The sequence below is a fragment of the Lynx rufus genome, unplaced genomic scaffold, assembly GCF_022079265.1.
Source record: "Lynx rufus isolate CCGP_SWC_20201006 ecotype Redwood Valley unplaced genomic scaffold, mLynRuf1.p SCAF_5, whole genome shotgun sequence".
Classification (NCBI taxonomy): Eukaryota; Metazoa; Chordata; class Mammalia; order Carnivora; family Felidae; genus Lynx; species Lynx rufus.
This window is the reverse complement of record NW_025814867.1, coordinates 94,379,738-94,401,931: the sequence shown is the minus strand read 5'-3', so window position 1 is coordinate 94,401,931 and position 22,194 is coordinate 94,379,738.

Genomic DNA, 22,194 nt, shown 5'->3' with positions numbered 1-22,194 from the left:
GCTTGGAATGTAGGCAGGATTTCTATGTTAGTCTTGTGGCAGAATTCCTTCTTCTCAGGGAAATCTCAAATTTTGTTCTTAAGGCCTGCAAGTGATTGGATGGAGTCCACCCAGATCATTGAGGGTCCTTTATTTAAAATCAGTGATAGTAGGGGCACTTGGGTGTCTCCTTCAGTTAAGCACCTGACTCTTATTTCAGCTCAGGTCATGATCTTACAGTTGTGAGATACAGCCCTGTGGCAGGCTCAGCGTGAAGCTTGCTTGGGATTCTTTCTTTCTCTTGCTCTCTCTGCCCAATTCTCTTTCTCAAAATAAATAAACATTTTTAAATTATTAAATTTAAATTAATAAAAAAATAAACTGATGGTAATCAATCATATCTACCTTCACAGCAATGTTTAGACTAGTTTTGTTTGCTTATTTGTTTAATGTTTATGTATTTTTCAGAGAGACAGAGAGAGAGAGAGACAGAGACAGAGTGCAAGCTGGGGAGGGGCAGAGAGAGAGGGAGACACAGAATCCAAAGCAGGCTCCAGGCTCTGAGCTGTCAGCACGGAACCCAACACGGGCTCATGAGGCTCAAACCCACGAATGGCAAGATCATGACCTAAGCCATGACCTGAGCCAAAGTCGGACCCTTAAGTGACTGAGCCACTCAGGTGCCCCTAGTGGCTCAGTTTTTGTTTGACAAAAATACCACAGTCTAGACAAGCTGACACATAAAATAACCATTGCATGAGTCATGTATAAATTTACCTCTTTTGATATCTCAGAGGACACTTCTCAGTTTGGTATTTTGAAATCTAGTAAACAAATCCATATAAACTTTTCATGGATTTATTAGCTCTAATAAGTGAACTTTAATAAAATGTTACTTTATTTTAGCCCTAGGTTTTCCATATTATAAAAATATATTTTGTTTATATCTTTCCTCATGTGAGAGGCTGTTATACTCAGCTCCTTCCTCAAGCAATTGTAAGTTTCCTAGATTTTCTAGGATAACACAGTTATTAAAAACAACAAAAAATGTATTATGTTAACTTTGACACATGCCTTGGTCTTAGATTTGTCTAACATGACCAAAAAACTCAAGTTACATGACACTACCATTCTGCCCAACTCCTTAAGCATATCCATTAGGAATTTTAGTATTGGAAAGTCCTCATTGTATTAGCGAATCTTGAGGTTTTATTGAAAATTCCTAAGAAATTTATTAAAAATACTCATGAAGTCAAATCATGAAATACCTTCAAATGCCTTTAACAATCCTACAGCCAAAAAAAATGACCAGACTTTTTCTTATATTTTGGTATGTTGACTTCATTTTTTTCTCTCGTATGAATCTCCCAGGCGTTAGCAAAACCACCAACATCAAAATAACTTTTGTGTATGTGTGTGTGCACACATGTGCACATAGGTACATTTTATGTAAATCTTTGGCAAAACTTTAAGTCAAAATGAAACATATTTTCTGATTTCTCCTTGTTCAAGTGTTCATTTACATATCATGGCCTCCAGCACATGACTTCCAACCTCCCCCATCAATGCATATAAAGACACACTACAGTGGAATTAATGAATCTTTCCCCCTGATATTTCTGCAGCAAGCACAGTATATGAATCTGTAGGATGAATTCAGTACATCTTTCTGAGACATCAACTTAACTACAAGATTTGGAGGAAAAATGTTGTCAAATAACTAGTCAGAATTTTAAAACATATGTTTTGCCTCTTCCCGGGACTTATTTTCCTTATCTACTATTTCTGTTCCCTCTCTAACGTTTCTATTAATTTTTCTATGTCTTTATTTTTGCTTGCCACCCACTAACAGATTTCTTCAATCTAAACTTCTAGCTCACACATTCTTTTTCAGCTGTATCCCTCCTGTTGTTTATCTCAACTACTGTGTTCTTTTGATTTCTGCTACTGTTTTTCTTTCCAGACCTAATATTTCTGCTTAATTCTTTGTGTGAGTTTTCTTGCTTTATATTCTTTTACAGCACATTGAGCATATTATTTTGCTTACTGTTAATTTTTAATTCATTATTAATCCATCAGTTCAAGTAATCCTCCATATCATATAGTCTGTTGTCTCTTTTTTTAGCAGTCTGTCTTCTCAAATGTTCAGATATTCGGGCTAGTAGGCTCATGTTCCCCTGAGTATATCAGCTACCATATCCAGTCCCTAGTTTGTGTGCTTCTTGGTGAATTGAAAAAGTGAAGGGATGAGCCCTTGGGAAGATTACATCATAAGTGGCATTTACTGCCTCTATTTGCTATCACTCTTACTAATTAAGTATTCATTTTTAGAATTCGTTTAGAAAAAAGCAGCACCAGAAGGGGGAAGCCTCTTTACTAGTTATCTGAGAGCCCCGGGAGTTTGGAAGACAATGGGGTGGAAGAGTAAATTCCTGAAAGCAACCAGTCAGCCATGCCACTGGTCATCAGCTTACCTACCCCAGCAGACCTTTCACATTGCTTGATAATACCTTCCAACACCAGGTGGCCTGAGCTGTTGCTGAGATAATGGAATCTGCAGTGACTGCCCAACTCAGTATGGAGGAAAAGTAAGAGTAGAATGTAAAAACCACTCCATCCATCTTTTACCCCTGTGTATGGCTGACCTCTACTCCAAGCTACTGAAACCCCCAACCCTTCGCCATACGTACCAATTCAAGGTCTCTTATTTTTGTGTTCATTTCTCAGATTTGAGCTCCCTTCTGATCTTGTATGGTTGACTTTAGAGAAGAAGCTAATAGCTCACACTACATCATTTTTTTCAGGAACGAGAGTCCAAAACATAATTTGTCTGCTAAAGTGAATATTATTATGGACTAGAAGGCAAGGTTCACATGAACATATCAGATACAAATACAAAAGTTAAAACACATTTTGTTCTTGCAGCAGATTTCTTCAAGTTATGCCCAGGGTGTACTTTCAACTCCCAGGATGTACCTATTCAATCTACTCTGCCGTTATAAGTCTCAAAAGTGCTGGCTTCAGTGATCAATGGAATAATCCTTTGTTACAAATCCCACCAGTCTGCCCAACAAAGAAAGAGATTCACTGGTCTGTAACTCGCTGGTCTCCAGGGAACACTTCTCACTCATGGTTGGAAGTTTCCTTGGCAATCACACAGCAGAGTGGCCTGCTTATGGCAGCTTGCATATTTATGCCAATGACTCCATAATTTCACCCCTGAGTTCCTTTAAAACTCTCTTGACAGGTCATTAGCAGCAGAGGGCCTAGGGGATCTGAGAGATGCTGAGACCAGAGAACAGAGGAAGAGAAAACAGAACCCTCACCAACCAATAGGACCTGGGTAAACAAAGTCATAGGCCAAATAGGCCTGAGGTCTCAAGTGCATACACTTACATAAAGCAGAGTAAGAGAGATTCTAAAGTCCAAAAGGCCAGTGGCTGTGCACATGGGGAGACAGTCTGCAACCAGGAGCTTGGAAGGCAGGGAAGAAATAGGAACACAACAGGCAGCCAAGAGAGAGCAGAACCTGGACTGGGGTGTGGAAACAGTTGGGTCAGCTGTCTTCATGTTCTTCTCACCTGGTGTGAGCCCACCCACACAGAACTTGGCCTGGGAAAGGCACTTGGAAACAGCTGTCATGCTGGACAGTGAGGGTAAGAGAGGAGGTAGAACAAAGGCATTTTCTTGACAAAAAACTGGGGTGGATGATTTCAATCCAAGTTATTTGTCTTCATCTAGTTTTACAGTTACATATAGAGCCTAGCATTTACTGGCATTTGACCTAGTATTTCTGACCTGTTTCTGTTAAGAGATAATTTGAGAGTACAGTCCTTTAATGTTATCCTCAGAAAACTCCCAAGCAAAGAATTCATTTATTCTCCTTGTTCTCTCCCTTTTGTTCCCAAGTGTGCCCTTCACAACATCATTGCCAAATTCTGTCTCTGGTTTTCTGTCTTTAACATGTTTAAATAAATTATTATTGGTATTAGAGACTATTACAGGTTTTCCTTGAATTACTTTTTTTGATTTGCTTAATGTTTACTATGCCCTTCACCTTCCACAATACTGAGCTATCCTGGTTTCATCTCTTGACTTACCTTTCTCTTTCTGTAAACATAATTTTCCTTATTATACAGCTCCTTTTTGAAAACTTGACTTTCAGGCTTACTGTGATTTATTTGCTTTTGATTTTTTTTCCTTTCATAGTGTCCTTAACTGCTTATTTTGTCAATTTTCAATCTCTAAATTTCAATTTTATGATAAATTTATTTTTGCTTGTTTATTTTCCTTTCTCCATATGATTATGGTATTAAATATTGGTGCTTCTTGGTGCTCCTTATTTATTTTCAAATAAATCAATCACAAAGTTTTGTTCCCAACAAAGAATCAAGCCAATATAGAAATATCTGTGTGAATTTTAAGAAGGATTATTCTAGAAAGTAGATAGAACTCATCCACATACCTTGCTTCAACTTAGGATTTCATCCTGTCTTGGCCTCTATTGGGTGGATACTTGAAATCTCCCAAGATTATTATTCTTTCTACCTAATTTGCCCAATCTCAGTTAGCATTTTCAGTTTATCTTAATTATGAAACGTATAGTGCACTACTCTTACACGTTTATCACTTTGTTGTGTGAGATTTGCTGGCCAAGCCTCACATACATTTGCCACCTTCTTTCATCCTATGAATCATTCTACTGTTGTCAGATTTTTTATCCTGGAAGCCCCACATTCACCCAAGAGCAATTAACTGAGCAGTCACTATATGTCAGCACTATGCCAGACTTGGCAGTCACCAAGAAAGAGATCATTCCAGCTATTATAAGGCTGAGAAGTCTCAAGGCTTTCCATCACTGCCAAGCATACATTTATAATTTTTATTGATGCATTTTTAGATCATAAAATAGTTATATCATTTTAAGGTGACCTTTGCCATTTGTTGTCAGTTGGTTACTTTATCATCTTCACTTTCTTTAAATATGACATTATCTAATGAATTTGAGTAGATGGGGTGGGAGGTGGAGAAGAGGCCTGGTCAATTCTTATAAGGAATTTTTTTGTGCTAATCAACAGTTTTCACTTAAGTTTTAGTTATACACATTGAAAACAAAACAAACGAACAAAAAACGTGCCCTGTGACTATTGGTTTAAAATCTTGATAAAACCCCTGAAGCAGCCACTCCCCCTAAAAATTTATAAAAACCATAAAACGTGGAAATATTAAAGACATCAAAAATATCAAGACTGACAATTAAGAAGTTATCTGGATCTAAGAGAAAACCTCTACTAAGTGCAGGCTTTACCTGTATTTCCACAGAGCTGCCACACCCACTAAAACAAAAGCACAGTGACACTTCCCTCACTCCCATACCACTGACTCAGAATACCTCTCCTATATAGGTGATGCCTTTTTCATGGAGTATAATTCTCCTTCCTGATCCTCTATTCTATGACATGCTGAGAACAGAAATATATCAGTCTAAATAATCTTAGTAAGAGTTAACATTTATAAAATTTTTTTTTCAACGTTTATTATTTTTTTGGGGGACAGAGAGAGACAGAGCATGAACGGGGGAGGGGCAGAGAGAGAGGGAGACACACAATTGGAAACAGGCTCCAGGCTCTGAGCCATCAGCCCAGAGCCTGACGTGGGGCTCGAACTCACGGACCGCGAGATCGTGACCTGGCTGAAGTCGGACGCTTAACCGACTGCGCCACCCAGGCGCCCCCTTTTTTTTTTTTAATTTTTTTTTCAACGTTTATTATTTTTGGGGGGGACAGAGAGACAGAGCATGAACGGGGGAGGGGCAGAGAGAGAGGGAGACACACAATTGGAAACAGGCTCCAGGCTCTGAGCCATCAGCCCAGAGCCTGACGTGGGGCTCGAACTCACGGACCGCGAGATCGTGACCTGGCTGAAGTCGGACGCTTAACCGACTGCGCCACCCAGGCGCCCCCTTTTTTTTTTTTTAATTTTTTTTTTCAACGTTTATTATTTTTGGGGGGGACAGAGAGACAGAGCATGAACGGGGGAGGGGCAGAGAGAGAGGGAGACACATAATTGGAAACAGGCTCCAGGCTCTGAGCCATCAGCCCAGAGCCTGACGAAGAGTTAACATTTATAGGAGAAGATTCTGTGCAAGGCATTGTTCTGAGCCCTTCCCATCTATTATTTCTTTTAATACTCATGATTATCCTAAGAGGGATATTTTTCCCATTATACAGATGATAAGAACTGAAGGAAAGAAGTTCTGTAATTGTTAAAAGATTATTCACTGAACTAGAGGCAAGTTCAGGATGTAAATAAACATTCAAGCTCTAAGTACCTTAGTGTACTTTAGGACAATCTAGAAATTATGTGTCTGGAGGGTCTGGGACTGAGAGATTAACTGACCCTGCCACTGAGCATAATTCCTGCTCGTATTATATATGAAAGACAACGTGCTGATGAAATTGTATACGATGATGTCTCAGAGTTAAGTTTTTAAGAAAAGACGGTATATACATAGGAAGAGATTTAGAAGGTAGGGAGAATACAGCTGAGCTTCATTTACCAATTTACATAAATACCCCCCCCTTTGTTTCATTTTTCCAAAGCAACTTGATACCACCTTCTGAAATCATTGTTACAAGAATCATGGGTGTTTATTTATACTGCTGTTTTAACTTTTATTCAATGTGAGGAAGCTTATTTACCCTCTCTGCATCTCAGATTTCCATTCATTTCTCTTCTTAAAGTGCTAAAATAATCATAGCTTGAATTGTTATTTTTATTAAGTATCATAGTTATCATTAGTAGCTTTGACCAAAAGCTCTCTGATAACATCAGCAGTGGCTTATTCTTCTTTATGCCCTAACTGACTAGCATCGTAATTGTTACATTACAGGTGCCCAATGCACATTAATGGAACATTAAACTTAATGACCAAACTATAAATTTGCTAAAAACTCTCAGACACATAGAGTTAGTACTAGAGTTGATTGCCCAAAAGATGATAGCTTTGATGACACAATCCTTCTTCCCCTTCCACAAAATCTGTGCCCATGGGACCACTCCATGATAGCACTATGCCCTTGAATAGAGACAATGAAGAAAACTGTCCAAAGTTAGCTTTACAAAGTGATTTAAATTGCTTTGTTTATAGAAGAAACATCCTGTTTCCATGTGCAATACTGAATATTATGGGCTAATTTCTGAGTGCTTCTGGAACCACAAATTGATTCTATCACAAGAAGCAAAAACATGGATGCCCGGCACCACTGAAAAACAAGAATTTGTAGAATTCATGGTATCAGAGAGTATGGATTAGACAAATTAATTAATTTGTCTTTTCTCCTACTTAAGCTCTTCCACCATTCAAATCCTTTTCCACATTCTGAAGCAGTTTCTGTGTCTCTCAAACGGAAGTACAACCCACAAACTTTCATAGCATTTATATGTAGCTGCCTTTCATTTTAAGGCAAGAGAAGCAGAGAAGTATTTTCCTGGAGTCTGAATGCTATTAGTTACAAGAGTAGATGGTCAGAGTAATAGATTGTGCTGTGGTAGAAAAATGTGTGTTCACTGAAAGTAGAGTCATCCATATTGTTTTAAATAAACTTATGTTTTATGTGTGTGTAATATGTGGGACCCTAGAGAGTACAAGGACTTCATTTGTCCAGGTTTATGGATGGTACTGGTTACCAGCCCTATCACAGTCCAAGTTTCTTATTATATGAATACTTTAGGGGGTTTAGGAAATAAAATATTAGTCTCCCCAAACAAGTCTTGTCAGAAATCAGCCAAGACATGAATCAATACTCACCTAGTGAAAAACTGAAATTTTATAATGGAAAAAAAAAAGGAGGGGAGGGGAAAGAAAGCATTAAAATACTGGGTATAAAACTTATGGGCTGCTACAAAAGCAGTACTTTAAGGGAAACTGATAGCTGAAAATGCCTATATTAAAAAAAATCTCAAATAAATACCTTAGTTTCCCATTATAAGAAACAAAACCCAACAAAAATGGAAGAAATCATTAGAGCAGATATTAATGAAATAAAAAATTTAAAAATAGAGAAAAGCCAACAAAACCATAAATTAATTCTTGAAAAGATCAACAAAATTAACAAAACTGTAGCTAGAATTATGAAGAAAAAAGAGAAAAGACTCAAATTACTAAAATTAGGAACAAAAGAACAGACGTAACTACCAACCTTACAGAAATAAAAAGGATTATAAGGACATAGCATAAACAACTGTATCAACAAATTACATAACTTAGATGAAATGGGATTTTTTTTTCAAAAGATAAGAACTACTGAAAATTGACTCAAGAAGAAATGAAAAATCTGAAGAGACTTATAAAAAATTAATTTAGTAACTTAAAACTTTCCCACCATGCAAAGTCCAGGTTAGATGGCTTTACAGGTGAAAACTACCAAACATTAAAATAATAATAATAATAATAATGCCAATTTTCCATAAACTTTTCCAAAATACAGAAGAGAAATGGACACTTCTCATTTATTTTATGAGGTGAGTATTGGCCTTATGACAAAACCAAAGAGATTACAAGAAAATAAAATGACAAAATATCTTTATGAATACAGATATAAATTCCTCAACAAAATACTAGCAGAATCCAACAGAATTATAAATGATCACAAATGAACACTATGTTGAGAATAATATACGCTAAGAAATTACATAACCTAGAAGAAATGGATAAATATCTAGAAACATACATGCTACAAAGACTGAATCATAAAGCAGTAAAAAAATCTGAACAGACTTATAACTAGTAATGAGATTAAGTCAATAATCAAAAACTCCACCCTTCCCCCAAAAAATCTGAAGACCAGATGTCTTCACTGGAGAATCTACCAAATATTTAATAAACAATTAACACTAATTCTCATATTTTCCCAAAAACTTAAAGAAGAGGGAAGGAATATTTTCATACTCATTCTATGAAGCCAGCATTACACTGATAGCAAAATGAGAAAAAAGGCATACAAATAGGAAAGTAAAATTTTGTTTGCAGATGACATGATCTTGAATGTAGAAAACCCAAAAGATTCCACAAATATACTGTTAGAACCAGTAAATGCAGTAAAATTACAGGATACAAAGTCAACAGCCCCAAATCAGTTGTGTTTCTACACACTAATAACAATCCAAAAAGAAAATTAAGAGAATAATTCCATTTATAATAGCATCAAAAAGAATAAAATATTTAGGAATAAACTTAACCAAGGAGGCAAAAATGTATCCATCAAAAACTACAAAACACTGATGAAATTAAAGAAGATCCAAATAAATACAAAGACAAGCAGTATTCACGGATTTGAAGACTGAACATTGTTAAAATGTTCATACTACTCAAAGTGATCTACAGATTCAATGCAATCTCTATCAAAATTCCAGCAACATTTTCTTCAGAAACAGAAAAATTCATCCTAAAATTCATATGGACCCCAATTAGCCAAAATTATCATGAAAAAGAAAAAAAAGTTGGCAGTTTCATGCTTTCTGATTTCAAAACTTATTACAAAGCTACAATAATCAAAACAGTGTACTACTGGCATAGAGACAGACATATAGACCAATGAAACATAAATAGGGAACTCAGAAATATGGTCAAACAATCTTTGAGAAGAGTGCTACATAATAGGGAAAAGACAGTCTCTTCAACAAATGATGCTGGGGAAACTAGATATCCAGATTAAAAATAAATGAAGTTAGATCCTTCCCTTACACCATATTTTCAAACCACATATGTAATAAGGAGTTAATATCTAGAACACATAAATAACTCCCACAACTCAACAACAACAACAACAACAACAAAAACAACCCAATTTAAAAACAGGAATTTTTCTCCAAAGAATAGATATTTCTTCAAAGAATATATACAAATGGTCAAGAAACATATGAAAAGATTCTCAATATTATTATCATCAAGGAAATGCATATCAAAACTTCAATGAAACATCACCTCGCACCTGTTAGGATAGGATAGACACTATCGAATTAAAAAAAAACAAAACAAAAAAAAAAAAACAAAAAAATAAGTGTCGGCAAGGATGTGGAGAAATTGAAACCTTTGTGTATGATCAGTGGAACTGTAAAATGGTGCAGATACTCTGCAAAACCTTATAGAGATTTCTCATAAAGTTAAAAATAGAACTACCATATGATCTGGTAATCTTGTTTCTGGGGATATATCCAAAAGAACTGCAAAAGTTGCTCAAAAAGGTTTACACACCTATGTTCACTGCAGCCTTTTCATAAGACTTGTGGACAAATTAAATACTTCACATTGTTGCTAGGAATGTAAAATCGTGCACTTGCTGTAGAAAAAGTTAAACAGTTAAACATATAACCCAGAAATTCTACTCCTAGGTAGATATATACCAAAGAGAAATGAAAATATATATCCACACAAGAATCTTATATACAAATGTTCATAAGACCATGTGTATAATAACCAAACAGTGGAATCAACCCAAATGTCCATTACCTGAACAGTGGGTACACAAAAGTGGTGCATCCATTCAATGGAATATTGTTTCACCATAAAAAGATTCACGCTACAACACAGATGAACCTTGAAAACACTAGGTTAAGTGAAAGAAGCCAATCACAAAGACCATATGCTGTATGATTACAGTTATATGAAATGTTCAGAATAGGCACATCTATAGTGATGGAGCGTAAGTTAGTAGTTTCCACGGAACAGAGGGAAGGAGGATCAGAGAGTGACTGCTAATGGATATGTGGCTTCTTTTTGAACTGATGAAAATGCTCTAAAATTAGATAGTAGTGATGTTTGCATAACTGTGAATATACTTAAACCAGCAAGTTGTACATTTAAAAGGGTAAATTTTATACTATGTGCATAAAATCTTAAAACCAATGTGTAAGAACTGCATTGATAAATAAAAGAGTAATTAGAAGAGGACCCACATAGGAAGAAAAAGGAATATTTCTACAAGTTAAGAAATAAGGCTGAATTTGCAAATGAATGCCACTGGTTCACATCTTTCATTCATAATTTAAGATGTACAAGAAAAATTCTTATGTGAATATTTAATAAATAAGTTTTTAGAAAAATGAAAGGGGACTGTGCAATTTTGGAGTCTTATTTCAGGTTTTCCATCTGTTTCAAGTACACAGTCTGTGTCTCTTTAATTTTTCGTGGAAGTTTACTATTAACAGTCTCTTTTTTCCTGAAATTAAAATCATGTTGGAAAACACAGAATTAGATGGTGATCACATCTAATACATTGATCACAATGTATTGGGCTGTCATCAAAATATACTTTGAGTTGATATTCAGTAAAAATCTCTCAATTAACTTCCTTTTTCTGAACCTAACAAGTAAATGTTTGTAGTGTTTCCATAATTATAAAAAGAAAAGAAAACACCACATCTCTAAGATTAGTTTCAAAGAACTCTGCTCTTTGCTTTCCCAACACTGGCCAGCCACTGTAGATAGGTTTGAAACATTTAAAAATGTGAGACTAAAGAAAATCAGGAAGAATGAAGGTGAAATCAGTTTTTTATTCGTTGTTTTCCAAATCATCTTCTTCATCACGGTCAACTTCACTTGCCTTAGAATTCCCAACTCTGGGTTGATATAACCAGGATGAAAGTTACAGCAATGTTAACTTACTTATACATGTAAAACAAAACAGAATAAATTAAATATTTTCCCCTTAAATGAAATGCATTCTAGCTAAGTTGTAGTCTGAGGAAATAGGAGAGTGCAGCCATAGTCCCCCACAAATCACAGGTTTAAATGTTCTCCAACCCCTGGCAGGTAAGCAATCAGGAAGCAAATACTGATTACTACAACTGAGTGTCTGCCTTTAAATTGGCCACTATCTTGCTCACAAAAGTTAAGTCAGTCAAAATCACAGTGACTTTGATCTTTGCCACTATGTTGCTCACAGAAGTAAGTTCTTGTTGGAAACCCAACAGAGAGGGAAGGCCAGGCAAGAGGAAAATGATGATGAAATAAAAAACAGACATGTAACAACCATCAAATCAATGAGCACTTTGGTCTATTCTCTTATACAAAAATATTTGTTTACTTTTTTGTTGTAGATTTTACAATTTTTGAACAGTAACTTACTACTATATTTTATGTAAAAAACTCTTTTTTATATATTCCTCTTTACTCTCAGGCCTTTGTTAATGTTTAACTTTCTATCTAACTAGTAGTATTCATTCATCTACATAAACAAAGATACACACAGAAATTACCTTATTGTCATTAGACTGTGAAGCAATGTAAATAAAGATTTTTTAAGTGGTAAAGGAAATATGTTATTTGGTAGGCAAAACAGAAATGAGGGGGGAAATATCAGACCATCCTCTAGCTTTCCACACTCTTATAAATGATTAGTTCCTAATTATTTGTCTTTTGGGATTTGATCTCTCTTTCTCCATGGGGAAGATAGTACTTCATTATGAATGGACATTTGTTCATATTGATATTGTTTTACATTTGCTGGACTAACCAAGATATTATGTCAAATACACATTGGTGATAAAGTTTATATAGTAAATAAATACGCACACACACATAAAACGACAAGGGTAGACTTGCTCTATCAGATATTCAAAACTACTGTGTAAGGTATACAATCAAAAGGATGTGTTTCTGATGCATGAATAAGCAAACAGACTACTGGAACAGCATAGAAAGTCTAAAAATAATCCCAAATATTTGGAATTTAGATGGAAATTTAGATATGATAAAGGTAGCATCTCAAACCACTGGGACAAAAACAGACTATTTAATAAATTATTGTGGAACAAATGGTTAGGTATTTGGAAGAAGACAAAATTACATCTATACCTCATATCATACACTAGAATAAACTGTAACCACATCAGGGACCTACATGAAATAAATTCAACCACACACATAGTAAAAGAAATCACAGCTGAATTCCACTTAACCTCTGCGTAGGTAACAACTTCCTAATGAGGACTCAAAATCCAGAGGCAATTAAAAAAAGATAAATTTGACTACATAAAATTTTTTGAAAGCATTTGAATGACAAAATATTATAAGCAGAGTCAAAGATAACCGAAGAACCCAGAGAAAATCTTTGCAACATGTATCACAAATGGATAATATCCCCAATATATAAAGAATTCTAAAAAATTAAGGGGCACAGCTCATGGAAAATGGGGTAAAGATGGGAAAACAATTCATACAAAAAAAAGATACAAAGCACTCCTTAAAAATGTGTAGTTATTCAAGGTCCTACTGGATTGCTGGGGTGGGGGGAGGTGGTTGACACCTTTTTGAATATACCTCCTCCTAGATTTGAGCCCACTAACTCATCACTAATGTTTAATTTTTTGATGCTGCTAAGATAAATTTAGCCTTTTATCCTTTTTTCTTTTTTTTCTTTCTTTTTTTTTCTTTTTAGTTTACATCCTTGGAAGAGCTGATCTGTATCACTTATCATCATCAATGTTCTAAATAGTCAGGGGAAGGATGTTTACCTGATTTTTATACTTACTTCCATATACACAATTCTGTTTTCATTTCACCTGCTCCCTGGTATTTGGTGCCCTGATTCCTAAGGTTTTCTGGGAAGCTGTGGAAGAAATCACGTGGTTTCTGTGGTTTCTGTGCTTTTGTTTGCTATGGTCCATCTATTTTTTAACTTCTAAATGCATTTCTGTCTTCTCTACTTATTGTTTATATGAGTTTACACATTTCTTCATTGGAGCTCTGGAGGGAGTGAAGATAAAAGTGAATCTCTTATTTCCTATTTCTTTTCTCCCCCAACTTTACAGAAGAATCATTGACAGATATAACTGTACATATTTAAAGTGTACAACGTGGGGCGCCTGGGTGGCTCAGTCGGTTGAGCGCCGACTTCGGCTCAGGTCACGATCTCGCTGTCCGTGAGTTCGAGCCCCGCATCGGGCCCCTGTGCTGACAGCTCAGAGCCTGGAGCCTGTTTCTGATTCTGTGTCTCCCTCTCTCTGACCCTCCCCCGTTCATGCTCTGTCTCTCTCTGTCTCAAAAATAAATAAACGTTAAAAAAAAAAATTTAAAAATAAATAAATAAATAAATAAAGTGTACAACGTGATGATGTGATATACATACTCTTGTGAAATGATTAGCAACAATTTGCTATGCATACATACATACATATGTACATATACATTGTGGAATGATTTCTCTCTGATGGCCTCAGAGGCAGTCAGAGTGTGACCAACAGAAGGGATTCTGAGCTATGGGAATTCCATTGTTTCTTGATTTTTATAATGGAATGTTCTTGTGCAGCAAGCAGCAGAGATTACTGTTTCAGAGCATGGCCTCTCCAACTTACTACATAACCTCTGTGCCTAAACTGCTTCAGGATGAAAATGAGTATAATACTAGTATCCAACTCTTAGGTTCTTTTGTTGGTTAAATGACTTAATACCTGTAAAAGCACTTAGGACAGTGCCAGCCACAAATAATTATTCAGTAAGTATTAGTTTCCATTACCATTACCATAAAGCCCAAAGAACAACAGTACGTCTATCTTAAATCAACCTATGGTAGGAACCTTAGCATCATGAAGTTCACTGTCATTTGTGCTGTGAGGTTTTAAACACTCAAGGCCATCTCTCCTGGTTTTATTTGGTGCCTAATTTTCTCATATCAACGGTTCTACATTTAACAGCAACGGGGAAAAGATATGTAGTCAATTTTCTGTTCATTTAGTTAATTTGTTTCTAATCAGTGCACTATGTATTTATCGACTATGCAAAGCACTGAGTTAGGTATATTGGAGGATAGAAAGATTTATAACAGTGACTGCGTTTTAATAAAACACAGAATGCTAATATATTAGGTGAAAACTATAATCCATAAAAGATTTAAGACACAGTTCATGGGAAAAAATAGAAAAGATGGTTAAAGGCAATGTTGGACTATTGAAATCTAATTGGAAAATTGAGTCATAATATTCCTATTGAAATAATTCCTGAATTATTTAAATAAATCACTCAATACCAGGAATAGGAATAGGTTTTCAGTGAAAGAAATGGAACTTTGGGATTCAGGGACCCTCATTTACATGAGATAGGTTAACAGGAGAAAATAAAATTTAAATGTGTATGTTTGCGGGCTGCATAAAAACACAAGGCCCACAGGCATCAGGCAATTGAAGTTTCTATGTCACCCAGAGCTAAGGAGAAAGGGGAGGGGCCTGGGACTTCAAAGGGAAGACCAATAATTCATAGAAAAATGACAAAAAGTAAATGTTTGGTAAACAGAGGTGCATGGGTAGCTCAGCTGGTTGAGCGTCTGACTTCCACTGGGGTCTTGATCTCCTCATTTGTGAGTTTGAGCCCCATATCAGGCTTGCTGCTGCCAGTGCAGAATCAGCTTTGGATCCCCTGTCCGCCTCTCTGTCTGCCCCCCACCGCCTCGTGCTCTTTTCTCTTTCTCTCTCAAAAGTAAACAAATATTTTAGAAAAATTTTTTGAATGTTTGGTAAACAAATTTTTGCTGGGCCATTCAGAAACAATGCCACATAGAGAGGAATTTTAACAGACTTTGCAAAGTCCCTCCCTATCTACTACCCCTAGTTCATATTATACTGTAGTTATCTATGGGGATAACTTTCTTTCTGGAGCAGGTCCTCGATCTAAATTCTTTTAGGCAGTTAGGGGGAAGGTCAAAGTTTCTTTCTGAGCCTTTTGTTTCTTAAAAATAATCAGCCTAAAATAAAGCAACGTCCCAGAGAAACACATTTTGGGATGGCAAATTTTGCTTCCCTACTGGGCTTCCAAAAATATGCTCCCATGGTCACATGTTTACATAAAGTTTGGAAAAGTAAGATAGTTTAAAGACAGTCCCTTTACACTCTGACTTCATTTTCACAGCATTTCCCCCTTGTGGCAGATGGCACTGGAGTGATTGGATCTTTTGGGAATTCTGCAAAGGAGAATTTCATCTTAGGAGGCAATTCTTTTAGGTTAATAGGGTATATGTTATGTGGTTCACAATCAGTTCTATATACATTGAGATTATTATTAGCAATACTCGTGTAGGAACAGATTCCAGACCCTTGCACCTCTCACTACATGAACTCACCCTGTGCAGTAGCACAAATGGTACACTATCAGAGGTCTTATTATACTATGAATATGCCCCATAGCTCTCAGTACTAGAAGTACCAGGATAATGGGAAGAAAAAGGTTTGAAATGTATGCAGCCATGAGGCAGCCTGTGGAAATTTCTTCCAGCCATCGATGGTGTAAAATTATAAGCAGTGTATTCAATTCTCATGAAGTCTAGTCAAAACAAAAGTTACCACCTGTCAGGAATATACTCAATAATGCAGCATATGCAATTATCAGCATATCACACATTTTAAAATGAGAATTGTGCACAAAATTGAACTTATCAGAATTATTTTTTTTAATACAACACACACCTGTAACAGTACTCCAAAGAGCCAGGACATCAGAATGGGAAGCTGTCTGTTGTAGGCATCCCAAGGTTTTGGACTGTATCTTATCATAACTGATGTGTCTTGTCCTAATGTAGTCAGACATGTCCAGGCAAATCAGTGAGAAAAATTGTCACTAAAACTACAAAATGGCCTAAAGAAACAAGTGTTCCAGTGACAACCCCTCAAACACATGTTGATCAGTAAGTCAATGCATGTATTTTAAGAGTAATTTGATTACACAATTATGTAGCTCAATACAGTGTAGTCATAATTTTAAAATGCATTTGATTCACTTTCATGTATTCCTTGATTTCAGATTAATTTAAAATTTTTATACTTATTGTTCATACTAAATGTCAAAGTATGATAGAGATAGGTAAAGCAATTAGGCAGTTAATTTATAAAGATGTGCATTTTCTGTGTGAGGGAGATGTTTGTGGTATTTGTCAGCTTTTTAAAATTTGCATATTTTTGTGATTTTTTCTTTTTCTAAGTATATATCTACTTTCACAATTTTTTTCTACTAATAATTGTGTATTTTTTAAAAGAGGGCCTCATAAATAGTACATAATGGAACCTATAGCAAGATCATTGTGAAGTTGACAAGATTTTGTACATGTACAGCCCTTAGCACAATGCTTATCACACAAGGAGCTCCTGTCAACTCCTAGCTCTCAATGTTGTTTAAAAGTAACCAGCAGAGTGCTGGACACAGCAGATTCTAAGAGCTAACCTCTTCCTTTCTTCACCACCTTGAAAGACTCACTTAACTACTGTGGAACTGTGTCTTCACTGAATTGCCGTAACAGGTCTGAATCAAGAATCAGGAATATGAGATATTTTTCATATTTTTCTAAGTTGCCTAATAATGTGGATCAGGTCCAGAACTTACAGACTGGAAAAGGCAAATATAGCCCTAGGTATCAGAATACTAGAATAGGAAGTATGCAGCCTCAAAACTTTACAGAAACTCAGAAGGAATACACACACACACACCACACACACACACACACACACACACACACACACACACACACACAGCCACATTCATTTGAATAGAGTGATTCCCCCCAAATAAAAGATGCAACCAGGGTCCTATCTATTATTTATTCACCACCTCGCTTCTTTTTTCATTTTTTAAAGTTTTTCCCTTTCTTTTCTCTATCCATATTAGTTCAAATATTCCCTTATTCATTATTTTAAAATACTAGCATTGTTTTTTTAACCTGTTATTGTTTCTATATTGTTACAATGTTAATTTAAAAAAAAATCTGTATTATACGTTAATTTCTCCAACATTTACCCTTTTAGTTTCCCTCCATACTGGGATACTTGGGATGTCTTCCACCATCTTTTTATCTTTCACTCCAACTCTTTCATATCTGCCTTTTCATTCTCCCCTCTCTCTGGTATATATGCCCCCACCCCATGCGATTCCTACTCTGCTTTCTAACATCATCGGCTATACTCTGTATTAGAAATACCCTGTAGGAAAAGCTAATTGCTTCGGGAATTGCTATTCCCTAAAGCCAAGGGAAACTTTGGAATCTCCTATTAGTCTCAAGACTGAAATCCTATCTCAATCAGAGATAATTATTAAACTAAGCAAGAGGATTTCAATAGTCCTCTCAAATTGATCCAATGATGCCACCTGCAATGCTGCTGCCTCATTCAGCTCTAGCCACTTTCAATTAACTGAACAGCATAAAGCACTCCCAAGGGACTAGGAGCAAACAAAATCCAAATTACAAACAAGCAGAGATATCTGAAATAATTAAGGCCTTGGTGGCTTAACTCCAGGGTACCCAGAAGTCTTGGTCAAGGCCAAGGACCCAACTGGAGTAGGGACTATATTAAGTGAGTTCAATCCCATGAACCAGTTAGTATCTGATAAATTTGGGCTATGTAGACAGTTAGGTTATATAATTGATAAGAACAAGAAGAAACAAACAAACAAACTTGTGACCTGAATAATCTGCCTCTACAGTCCAATTCCACAAGGTAATGCTCAAATCTCCTCTTGCAAACTTGACCTCATTTACTTCCCAGCATAACACAACACTCCACTGTACAGCTGCATTATGTAATTCCTTGAGACCCCATCAGATAATCTAGGCTAAGCAGCTCCTTAAATGCTTTGTGCTGCCAGCAGAACTAAGCGGTTCCCATTCGTGTCATTTGGCAAACTTAAAGAAGAGCCAATGGAGAGGAGGTAAAAAGGAGAACAAAAGTTGGAAAAACTAAACAGAAAAGGAAGCAAGGAAGTATATGTGTGAGAGCAGTTGAAGTAATGAAGTGGCTCTAACAAATTGTCCCCGGAGTGAATCCCCACAGCTGTGCATATCTGATGATGGGGATCAGGGAAGCATTTCAAAGGTGCTTACATTTTTGCCTCAGCACTGGATTACAGAAGTCTCTGCCAAGCTTCTCCAGGAAGGGAGGCGGATGCAAAGCCCCAGTTCCTCCTTCATTGTCTCCTCTCACTCTCGCCCCATCCCCACTGCGTTATCAGGAGTGGAGCAGCACAGAGGGAGAGCCCTGGGACTGAAGAGGCTTATCTGTAACAGCAGCTTATCTATGGCTAGCAGTAAACCTTGAAGTTAAAACTAAAGGAATTCTGGCCCTCCTGTCATTTCTCTATTTTCAATGCTATTCCAATTCCTTAGGAGCCTCCTTCCCAGACTGCATGCACTCCAATCAATCAAGCAAGCTATAAGCGCATATTCAGGCTCCACTATGCTCCAGGAACCATGCAAACCTGGGGACACAGAGATGGACAAGATACTCTGCCTGATACCAAAGAACTTACATCATTGTTGAGAACAGAAGGCATAAACATTAAAGGACCGGAAAAAGACTAGACAGCAACAAGTACATACTGAATTACAGTGCAGATGAGTGGGCTGTGGGCTCAAAAGAGAGATTCACTAAGGCCCTTGTGGTGGGTGCAGACACTAGATGTGCTTTTTTAAGTAGATAGAATGGAAAAGGACAAGCACCCAGAAGAGGCTCACGGCACAAGCAGTCGGCACACACCAGTCTGGTATGAGGAGAGTCCCAAGATAAAGATGAAAAACAAAATTCAACTGAGACTCTGGAAGCCTTCAGATATCAATCTAAACTTTGACCTTATTCTGCCAACTGTGGGAAAATAACCAAGTGTTTCAGGAAAGGCATGCCTGATTAGTTATTTGTTCATAAATACATGAAGGTATGCCGGGGAATATATTTATTAACATTTCATTTATTCCCTGCCTTACCTCTGCAAAAGATTTGAGCCTTATAATAAGAACAGATATCTATACATACTAAAAGAACAAGCAGGTAAGAATGTCAAAGGTAATTTTGAGGGTGATGTATGAAATTACACCTATAAGACGATAATTCAAATTTTCAAGTCAAAATAATTTCACATGTAATGAAGATATGAGAATAAGCAGGTAAACTGCTAGTTAAGAACAGAGCACAGAAATAGTTCTTATTATATGTGATGATTAAATATATAATAAATAATAAATATATTTTGAGTATAGGTTATACATGTATAAATATATTTGCACTGATATATTTATGATACATTTGTAAATAAGTATAATAAATATATGAGAAGACACCAACAACAACTACCATAAAGTTCAATATCCCTGGGTTTATTACCCCCAACTCATTCTGCAGGAATTCAAATTGTGGAATCCTCAGCCAAGGGTCTTAATGAAACAGACCTCTAAGCTACAATATGGCAGGTACCACTGGACTGCCTTATATTTCAGGCACACTCATGGAATGCGTGGTTAAGGCAGTGCCACAGTTAATAGTGATGCACACCAAAGGTACGGTGCCTGCCGCGTTCCAGTTCCATCTGCCTTCAGGCAGCCAGTCGAAATGATGAGGGCATGCTACCTGTACGGAGGACCCTGGCCTGTGTCACTACTACAGGCATGAGTGCTGCCTATAGTCATTGCAGGCGGCCCTGGCACATCAGCCTCTGGAACACTTTGCCATCATTGAGCTACAGAGACCACAGTGGAAAAGCTTTGGTCTTCAATCTTCCATTTACTGCAGCCCAACCAAGACAGTCGCCATGATCTTACTGAGACAATCTGAGTGATACATCTGTATTATGCAGAATCACCCCTCCCTTTTTAACAACCGATTCATCATCCTTGAGGAGCCACTGGGGTCTCTTCTCTCTTTCCCTTTAGAAGTTAGTGATTAAGAAGACTTATGCTCCTACATAATAGCATCTTGGCAGCTCTTCTCACTGACTTCGTGGGCACTGAGACACAGCTCGGACTTAGGCTGAGTCCTTGCTATAAAAGAAAGCTGGAAAGGGCCATATTTCATTCTTTCTCATTGCCACATAGTACTCCATTGTGCATATAAACCACAATTTCTTTATCCATTCATCAGTGGATGGACATTTAGGCTCTTTCCATAATTTGGCTATTGTTGAGAATGAAATATGGCCCTTTGTAGCAACGTGGATGGAACTGGAGAGTGTTATGCTAAGTGAAATAAGCCATACAGAGAAAGACAGATACCATATGTTTTCACTCTTATGTGGATCCTGAGAAACTTAACAGAAACCCATGGGGGAGGGGAAGGAAAAAAAAAAGAGAGAGAGAGAGAGGTTAGAGTGGGAGAGAGCCAAAGCATAAGAGACTCTTAAAAACTGAGATTAAACTGAGGGCTGATGGGGGGTGGGAGGGAGGGGAGGGTGGGTGATGGGTATTGAAGAGGGCATCTTTTGGGATGAGCACAGGGTATTGTATGGAAACCAATCTGACAATAAATTTCATATATTTAAAAAAAATTAAAAAAAATAAAAGAAAAAATAAAAAAATAAAAGAAAGCTGGACCAAAGCGAAGGATACACAGTTCAAAATTCTGCAACTATAAGAGGGTGACTTTTTAAGCCTGAGGAACATAATCATGAAGCAAATAATTCTAGGTAACTGTGGAGGAATGTAAACTTTCTGTCACATCCTTTCTTCTTTCCCAGTGTTAAAAACAAGGTAACAGGCCCCAAATGAAGTTGCTCATGCTAAGACCCACATCACCAAACCAAAACATCGCCAAACCAAAACTTAACTTAATTACACTTTTGGCTTTTCCACAAAATGGAATTTTAAACCAGTCAATTAGGAATCCCCTGATCAGCCCTAGTTGGGTCATCATCTGCCTGACAGGCCCATGTCATCCCCTAATGGGAAGTAACTTTGCAATAACCAACCTGCTCTTTGTCTAATGTAACTTCCTTGCTCCTGCTCCCTTCTGCCTATCAAAGTCTTCCATTGTGTACTGCTCTTCAGAGCTCCTTTCTATCTTCTAGGTTGCACACTGCCCAGTTTGAGCTGATTTTTGCTCAAATAAATTCTTAAAAGTTTTATTATGCCCTAGTTTATCTTCTAAACTGGTGTCAGAAGAGGGAACCAAAGGAGACCATGCTGGTCCCCAGGAGCAATGTATTTTATCTTATTTGGGAATGTTCTAAATAGTCAATGAATATCCATCACTTAACTTATCTTAGATACAATACAGAAGCATTCATTATTGAACATAGATTTATCCACTTTTGGCTTCCTTTTACAGAGGAATGAAAGATATCTGGATCTACTAGGAAACATGTTCTGTGCCACATCAAAAAATTTACTGTGAGGAAGAAGAGACTTCAAGCAATTATGAAATGTATTTATAAACTTGCCAATCCTCATAATGCTAGTGTAGGAGACAGTCCACAAT